Source organism: Oncorhynchus mykiss, chromosome 16 (genome assembly GCF_013265735.2).
Source record: "Oncorhynchus mykiss isolate Arlee chromosome 16, USDA_OmykA_1.1, whole genome shotgun sequence".
NCBI classification, from domain to species: Eukaryota; Metazoa; Chordata; class Actinopteri; order Salmoniformes; family Salmonidae; genus Oncorhynchus; species Oncorhynchus mykiss.
Genome location: NC_048580.1, coordinates 67867115 through 67876197, shown reverse-complemented (window position 1 = coordinate 67876197; position 9083 = coordinate 67867115). Strand labels below are relative to the sequence as shown.

The 9083-nt window shown below is 45.4% G+C and overlaps 1 protein-coding gene across 5 annotated transcripts in view; it reads left to right on the top strand.

Annotated features, from left to right (window-relative positions):
• Nucleotides 1-9083, top strand: part of LOC110491155 (extracellular sulfatase Sulf-2) — a 267272-nt gene that overhangs the window by 164344 nt on the left and 93845 nt on the right. Inside the window, exon 1 of one of the 5 annotated variants that reach the window (XM_036947628.1) lies at nucleotides 309-890. The exons of the other annotated variants lie outside the window; for them this stretch is intronic. The gene's annotated coding sequence lies outside the window, so the exon portion shown is untranslated. Of the gene's footprint in view, nucleotides 1-308; nucleotides 891-9083 lie in introns of those variants that run through there. 5 annotated transcript variants of the gene reach the window in all.

Here is a 9083-nt window from a genome sequence, read left to right as displayed (position 1 = left end):
CGTCTCTGGTGTAGTAGTGCTCTCTGTAACTCTCACTGGAGAGAGGACAGCACAGGGAGAGGAGCTGGGAGAGGGGCAGGGAGAGGAGCAGGGAGAGGAGCAGGGAGAAGAGCAGGGAGAGGAGCAGGGAGAGGAGCAGGGAGAAGAGCAGGGAGAAGAGCAGGGAGAAGAGCAGGGAGAAGAGCAGGGAGAGGAGCAGGGAGAGGAGCAGGGAGAAGAGCAGGGAGAAGAGCAGGGAGAAGAGCAGGGAGAGGAGCGGGGAGAGGAGCAGGGAGAGGAGCAGGGAGAGGAGCAGGGAGAAGAGCAGGGAGAGGAGCAGGCCTAAATTGAAAACAGCAGTCCCCAAGGTTAGAGCACATCAATCCTGCTATACTGGGTGTCTGGGAAGAGAAGAAGGGGAAGTAAAGCAGAATGAACAGAGCTATGGAGGAGAGCAAGTTGGGAAGAGGGAGCGAGTGAGAAGTGGGAGGTGGGCAGCGCAGAAAGAAAGAACGAGAGAGCGAACAGAAAGAGAAAGAGGGGGAGAGGGAGTGCAGTGAGTGAGAGAGAGCACACAGAGAGAGAGAAAGGGAGAGAACACAGAGAGAGTGAGAGCGAGAGAGAGAGAGAGAGAGAGAGAGAGCGAGAGCACGGAGAGAGAGAGAGAGGGAGAGCTCAGCAGAGCACGAAAACGAACGCAAGAGTAGAAAGGAGCTCCGATAGTGAGACGGGCCGGGAGAGAAAGCAGCAGAGAGAGAGAACACAGCCGGCGACAGAGAGACAGTTCAGTAGTGCTGCCATCAGGAATTACAACACTGCCATGCAACCTTAGTGCCGGTGGATGATTTGGGGCTGTCGTTGGTTGCCAGACCGTGCCGTGCAGTCCGAGTCCTGGGCATCACTGCAATGAGGTAGGGCTGCAGAGGGAAAGGGAGCAGGGCTGTCTGGGTTAGTGGGTAGATGAAACACTGTCTGTAGGGACGTGTGACGGAAATATACACGTTCCTCTAGTTTCATTTATCCTACATGCAGGATATTTATAGGTTTTCAGATGATACGAGAGTGAAGCTATAGTCTGCTTTATTCTGCTTCATACAGTAGCTACTATTCTCCTGTGCGGTCAGAGGAACTGGACTCTGGGATCTTTTCCCATCAGCCACAGAGAGCAGTGATGATTTGAAGGCCTGTCGGGACAGGGAGATGTCACCATGAAGGTTTTTAGTCGTTCTCGATATGAAGTCACGGCTTCTAGCCTTGACATGACATGGTGGGTGGGTATTAAGCATGTCTGGCCGCTGTGATTCCCGGGGGAATCTGGTACTGGTCGTCTGGGAGAACTATGAGACTTGTGGTGCTCAATATGGTATTATGTGGAGTATAAATCGAGACAGGTGAATTTAAAGCTTGTAACAGAAGTGCTCTGCCATAAGTTGTCAGACTGTCTTCAGAGGCTTCTGTTGTCCTGGTATATAAATATATATATATAATATGTATACTGTAGTGTCCCTAATATCAACAGGCAGAATGTAGTAGGGGGGGGGGGGCTTAGAGTGTCATAGAGTGAGGGGCTGTGGGTGTGGAGGTGTAGAGGCTTTTGTAGAGGTGTAGGTGTGTAGAGGTTTTTGTAGAGGTGTAGGAGTGTAGAGGTTATTGTAGAGGTGTAGAGGTGTAGGGGTGAAGGGGTGTAGGGGTGTAGGGGTGTAGATGTGTAGAGGTGTAGAGTTGTAGTGGTGTAGAGGTGTAGGGGTAAAGAGGTGTAGAGGTGTAGAGTTGTAGTGGTGTAGGGGTGTAGAGTTGTAGGGGTGTAGAGGTTTAGATGTGTAGGGGTGTAGAGGTGTAGAGTTGTAGGGGTAAAGAGGTGTAGAGTTGTAGTGGTGTAGAGGTGTAGGGGTAAAGAGGTGTAGGGGTGTAGAGGTGTAGGGGTGTAGAGGTGTAGAGTTATAGGGGTAAAGAGGTGTAGAGTTGTAGAGTTGTAGGGGTAAAGAGGTGTAGAGTTGTAGAGTTGTAGGGGTAAAGAGGTGTAGAGGTGTAGAGTTGTAGTGGTGTAGGGGTGTAGGGGTGTAAAGGTTTAGATGTGTAGGGGTGTAGAGGTGTAGAGGTGTAGAGGTGTAAAGTTGTAGTGGTGTAGGGGTGTAGAGGTGTAGAGTTGTAGGGGTGTAGATGTGTAGGGGTAAAGAGGTGTAGAGTTGTAGTGGTGTAGAGGTGTAGGGGTAAAGGGGTGTAGGGGTGTAGAGGTGTGGAGGTGTAGGGGTGTAGGGGTGTAGATGTGTAGGGGTGTAGGGGTGTAGATGTGTAGAGGTGTAGGGGTATAGAAGTGTAGAGGTGTAGGTGTGTAGAGGTTTTTGTAAAGGTGTAGAAGTGTAGAGGTGTATGGGGTGAAGGGGTGTAGAGTTGTAGTGGTGTAGAGGTGTAGGGGTAAAGGGGTGTAGGGGTGTAGAGGTGTGGAGGTGTAGGGGTGTAGGGGTGTATATATGAAGGGGTGTAGATGTGTAGAGGTGTAGGGGTATAGAAGTGTAGAGGTGTAGGTGTGTAGAGGTTTTTGTAAAGGTGTAGAAGTGTAGAGGTGTATGGGGTGAAGGGGTGTAGATGTGTAGGGGCGTAGGGATGTGATTAGGGGTGTAAGGGTGTGATTAAGGGTGTAGGGGTGTGATTAGGGGTATAGGGGTGTGATTATGGGTGTAGAGATGTGATTAGGGGTGTAGGGGTGTGATTATGGGTGTAGGGGTATGATTAGTATTGTAGAGATGTGATTAGGAGTGTAGGGGTGTGATGAGAGGTGTAGAGATGTGATTGGGGGTGTAGTGGTGTGATCAGGGGTGTGATTCAGGTGTGATTCGGGGTGTGAATAGGGGTGTGAATAGGGGTGCAGAGGTGTTATTAGGGGTGTAGGGGTGTAATTTGGGGTGTAGGGGTGTGATTGGGGGTGTAGGGGTGTGATTAGGGGTGTAGTGGTGTGATTAGGGGTGTAGGCGTGTGATTAAGGGTGTAGGGGTGTGATTAAGGGTGTAGTGGTGTGATTATGGGTGTAGTGGTGTGATTAGGGGTGTAGTGGTGTGATTGGGGGTGTAGTGGTGTGATGTGACTAGGGGTGTAGTGGTGTGATAAGGGGTGTAGTGGTGTGATTAGGGGTGTGATTAGGGGTGTAGGGGTGCGATTACGGGTGTAAGGGTGTGATTAAGAGTGTATGGGTGTGATTAAGGGTGTAGGGGTGTGATTAGGGGTGTAGGGGTGTGATTAGGGGTGTAGTGGTGTGATTAAGGGTGTAGTGGTGTGATTAGGGGTGTAGTGGTGTGATTAAGGGTGTAGTGGTGTGATTAGGGGTGTAGTGATGTGATTAAGGGTGTAGGGGTGTGATTAGGGGTGTATTGGTGTGATTAAGGGTGTAGGGGTGTGATTAGGGGTGTATTGGTGTGATTAAGGGTGTAGTGGTGTGATTAAGGGTGTAGTGGTGTGATTATGGGTGTAGTGGTGTGATTAGGGGTGTAGTGGTGTGATTAGGGGTGTAGAGGACTGATTAAGGGTGTAGTGGTGTGATTAGGGGTGTAGTGGTGTGATTAGGGGTGTAGTGGACTGATTAAGGGTGTAGTGGTGTGATTAAGGGTGTAGTGGTGTGATTAAGGGTGTAGTGGTGTGATTAGGGGTGTAGTGGTGTGATTAGGAGTGTAGTGGTGTGATTAGGTGTGTAGTGGTGTGATAATGGGTGTAGTGGTGTGATTAAGGGTGTAGTGGTGTGATTAAGGGTGTAGTGGTGTGATTAAGGGTGTAGTGGTGTGATTAGGGGTGTAGTGGTGTGATTAGGGGTGTAGTGGTGTGATTAGGGGTGCAGTGGTGTGATTAAGGGTGTAGTGGACTGATTAAGGGTGTAGTGGTGTGATTAAGGGTGTAGTGGTGTGATTAAGGGTGTAGTGGTGTGATTAGGGGTGTAGTGGTGTGATTAGGGGTGTAGTGGTGTGATTAAGGGTGTAGTGGTGTGATTAGGGGTGTAGTGGTGTGATTAGGGGTGTAGTGGTGTGACTAGGGGTGTAGTGGTGTGATTAGGGGTGTAGTGGTGTGATTAAGGGTGTAGTGGTGTGATTAGGGGTGTAGTGGTGTGTTTAGGGGTGTAGTGGTGTGATTAGGGGTGTAGTGGTGTGATTAGGGGTGTAGTGGTGTGATTAGGGTTGTAGTGGTGTGATTAGGGGTGTAGTGGTGTGATTAGGGGTGTAGTGGTGTGATTAGTGGTGTAGTGGTGTGATTAGGGGTGTAGTGGTGTGATTAGGGGTGTAGTGGTGTAATTAAGGGTGTAGTGGTGTGATTAGGGGTGTAGTGGTGTGATTATGGGTGTAGTGGTGTGATTAGGGGTGTAGTGGACTGATTAAGGGTGAAGTGGTGTGATTAGGGGTGTAGTGGTGTGATTAGGGGTGTAGTGGTGTGATTAGGGGTGTAGTGGTGTGATTAGGGGTGTAGTGGACTGATTAAGGGTGTAGTGGTGTGATTAGGGGTGTAGTGGTGTGATTAGGGGTGTAGTGTTGTGATTAGGGGTGTAGTGGTGTGATTAGGGGTGTAGTGGACTGATTAAGGGTGTAGTGGACTGATTAAGGGTGTAGTGGTGTGATTAGGGGTGTAGTGGTGTGATTAGGGGTGTAGTGGTGTGATTAGGGGTGTAGTGGACTGATTAAGGGTGTAGTGGTGTGATTAAGGGTGTAGTGGTGTGATTAGGGGTGTAGTGGTTTGATTAGGGTGTAGTGGTGTGATTAGGGGTGTAGTGGTGTGATTAGGGGTGTAGTGGTGTGATTAGGGGTGTAGTGGACTGATTAAGGGTGTAGTGGTGTGATTAAGGGTGTAGTGGTGTGATTAGGGGTGTAGTGGACTGATTAAAGGTGTTGTGGACTGATTAAGGGTGTAGTGGACTGATTAAGGGTGTAGTGGTGTGATTAGGGGTGTAGTGGACTGATTAAGGGTGTAGTGGTGTGATTAGGGGTGTAGTGGACTGATTAAGGGTGTAGTGGACTGATTAAGGGTGTAGTGGACTGATTAAGGGTGTAGTGGACTGATTAAGGGTGTAGTGGACTGATTAAGGGTGTAGTCGACTGATTAAGGGTGTAGTGGACTGATTAAGGGTGTAGTGGACTGATTAAGGGTGTAGTGGACTGATTAAGGGTGTAGTGGACTGATTAAGTGTGTAGTGGTGTGATTATGGGTGTAGTGGACTGATTAAGGGTGTAGTGGACTGATTAAGGGTGTAGTGGACAGATTAAGGGTGTAGTGGACTGATTAAGGGTGTAGTGGACTGATTAAGGGTGTAGTGGTGTGATTAAGGGTGTAGTGGACTGATTAAGGGTGTAGTGGACTGATTAAGGGTGTAGTGGACTGATTAAGGGTGTAGTGGTGTGATTAGGGGTGTAGTGGACTGATTAAGGGTGTAGTGGTGTGATTAAGGGTGTAGTGGACTGATTAAGGGTGTAGTGGACTGATTAAGGGTGTAGTGGACTGATTAAGGGTGTAGTGGACTGATTAAGGGTGTAGTGGTGTGATTAGGGGTGTAGTGGTGTGATTAAGGGTGTAGTGGTGTGATTAGGGGTGTAGTGGTTTGATTAGGGGTGTAGTGGTGTGATTAGGGGTGTAGTGGTGTGATTAGGGGTGTAGTGGTGTGATTAAGGGTGTAGTGGTGTGATTAGGGGTGTAGTGGTGTGATTAGGGGTGTAGTGGTGTGATTAGGGGTGTAGTGGTGTGATTAGGGGTGTAGTGGACTGATTAAGGGTGTAGTGGTGTGATTAAGGGTGTAGTGGTGTGATTAGGGGTGTAGTGGACTGATGTAAGGGTGTAGTGGACTGATTAAGGGTGTAGTGGACTGATTAAGGGTGTAGTGGTGTGATTAGGGGTGTAGTGGACTGATTAAGGGTGTAGTGGTGTGATTAGGGGTGTAGTGGACTGATTAAGGGTGTAGTGGTGTGATTAGGGGTGTAGTGGACTGATTAAGGGTGTAGTGGACTGATTAAGGGTGTAGTGGACTGATTAAGGGTGTAGTGGACTGATTAAGGGTGTAGTGGACTGATTAAGGGTGTAGTGGACTGATTAAGGGTGTAGTGGACTGATTAAGGGTGTAGTGGACTGATTAAGGGTGTAGTGGACTGATTAAGGGTGTAGTGGACTGATTAAGGGTGTAGTGGACTGATTAAGGGTGTAGTGGTGTGATTAAGGGTGTAGTGGACTGATTAAGGGTGTAGTGGACTGATTAAGGGTGTAGTGGACTGATTAAGGGTGTAGTGGTGTGATTAGGGGTGTAGTGGACTGATTAAGGGTGTATTGGTGTGATTAAGGGTGTAGTGGACTGATTAAGGGTGTAGTGGACTGATTAAGGGTGTAGTGGACTGATTAAGGGTGTAGTGGACTGATTAAGGGTGTAGTGGACTGATTAAGGGTGTAGTGGTGTGATTAGGGGTGTAGTGGACTGATTAAGGGTGTAGTGGACTGATTAAGGGTGTAGTGGACTGATTAAGGGTGTAGTGGACTGATTAAGGGTGTAGTGGACTGATTAAGGGTGCGGGAAGAGGCCAGAGCCACTCCAGATAATATTAGAATAGTCCTCAGACTGTCCTCTCTACGCCAGGTCAGAGCTGTGCTACAGGGCTGCTGATAGAGGATGCCTGAGACGTTCTGGAATTTGGTTTCCCTCAAAGATTGCCTGCAGATCTTGTTTACAAAACTGTAAATCTTCCACACCTCCCACTGTATCAGCTTGGTTAAAAGATCCAATGTCTTCTCTACACTTAGAAAAACACTGTATACCCTTTGAGAGGCCGATACCTTTTCCTTGAGATGGCAGCTTTTAAGTTACTTCTTTTTTTTCAGCAGTTGCCTTCTATTGATCGGCGTGCTTCTACCTGCATTTCTGTTGCTGTTTGGGGTTTTAGTTTCTGATGTAAGAAGGGCTTTATAAACACATTTGATTGATTGCTTGATTGATTGATTGAGTAAGAGTTTTGTCCAACAGGGGTTTATGAGAGGGTGTGGGAGGGGAGGGATAGTATGTTGTGATATTTGTTATTTATTTTTGTGTATGTATTTGTGTGTGTGTGTGTGTGTGTGTATGTGTATGTGTGTGTGTGTGTGTGTGTGTGTGTGTGTGTGTGTGTGTGTGTGTGTGTGTGTGTGTGTGTGTGTGCGTGCGTGTACATATGTGCATTTACATGTATTTTTCTATATTGTTATTTCCAGTTGTTTAAATTCATTTTATTTTTGTAGGTACCTCTTAGCGGATCCCGACCTCATCCGGTGAAGCTGGAGAGCGCCAAATTCAAATGACAAAATTGTAATATTAAACATTCATGAACATACAAGTGTCTTACATCATTTAAAAGCTTAACTTCTTATTAATCCAGCCGCGTTGTCAGATTTGAAAAAGGCTTTACGGCGAAAGCAGGCCATGCGATTATCTGAGGACAGCGCCCCCCATCAAAATACTTTTCAAACCAGCACAGGCGTCACAAAATATATGCAGATATATGCAGTTTACCTCTCCCTCTCTCTCTCTCCCTCTCTCTCTCTCTCTCTCTCTCTCTCTCTCTCTCTCTCTGTCTCTGTCTCTGTCTCTGTCTCTGTCTCTGTCTGTCTCGCACACGCATAACAAATACAATATGAAGCAGTCAAATCTCTAATTTGTCCTTGGTCCTTTGTCTGATGTACCTCCATAGTGTGTTACACTAAACTGTAGTTACACACAATTTTTAAAAAAATCTGTTCCCTTCCATGTGTGTTTTTTTATATTGAAATGTGTGTTTATTGGTGTGAATAGGTATTCGGTATATTGAAATGTGTGTTTATTGGTGTGAATAGGTATTCGGTATATTCAAAGTCATAGATTGAACGGAACGGAAGCACACGAGGAATAGTAAATTTAAGGAGATCTTTTCAGTTTGATATCTGAATGTTTGTGAACTTGAGGTAATCTAGTGAAGATTACTTCCTCTCTTGATATCCTGTGCTCACTGGAAACATTTATTTGACCTTTTCTTGGGATGTTTTCTCTGTCCAGTCACAACCAACCCGCTCATCCACACAGCAGTGGTCCAGGAGGCTTTCTCTCCACATTCAAATAGTCAATAATCAAACATGATGATTTTACACAGATACAGGCCCAAAAAAGCTCTTCACTGTGTCAGTATCATAAAAGAAAAATACTGTTTCAGTATGACATACTGTAGGATTACTGCAGACTGATTTATATTGATCCATATGACATACTGTAGGATTACTGCAGACTGATTTATATTGATCCATATGACATACTGTAGGATTACTGCAGACTGATTTATATTGATCCATATGACATACTGTAGGATTACTGCAGACTGATTTATATTGATCCATATGGCATACTGTAGGATTACTGCAGACTGATTTATATTGATCCATATGACATACTGTAGGATTACTGCAGACTGATTTATATTGATCCATATGACATAACAGGATTACTGCAGACTGATTTATATTGATCCATATGACATAACAGGATTACTGCAGACTGATTTATATTGATCCATATGACATAACAGGATTACTGCAGACTGATTTATATTGATCCATATGACATACTGTAGGATTACTGCAGACTGATTTATATTGATCCATATGACATAACAGGATTACTGCAGACTGATTTATATTGATCAATACAACATAACAGGATTACTGCAGACTGATTTATATTGATCCATATGACATAACAGGATTACTGCAGACTGATTTATATTGATCCATATGACATAACAGGATTACTGCAGACTGATTTATATTGATCAATACAACATAACAGGATTACTGCAGACTGATTTCTATTGATCAATATGACATAACATGATTACTGCAGACTGATTTAAATTGATCAATATGACATAACAGGATTACTGCAGACTGATTTATATTGATCAATACAACATAACAGGATTACTGCAGACTGATTTATATTGATCCATATGACATAACAGGATTACTGCAGACTGATTTATATTGATCCATATGACATACTGTAGGATTACTGCAGACTGATTTATATTGATCCATATGACATAACAGGATTACTGCAGACTGATTTATATTGATCAATATGACATAACAGGATT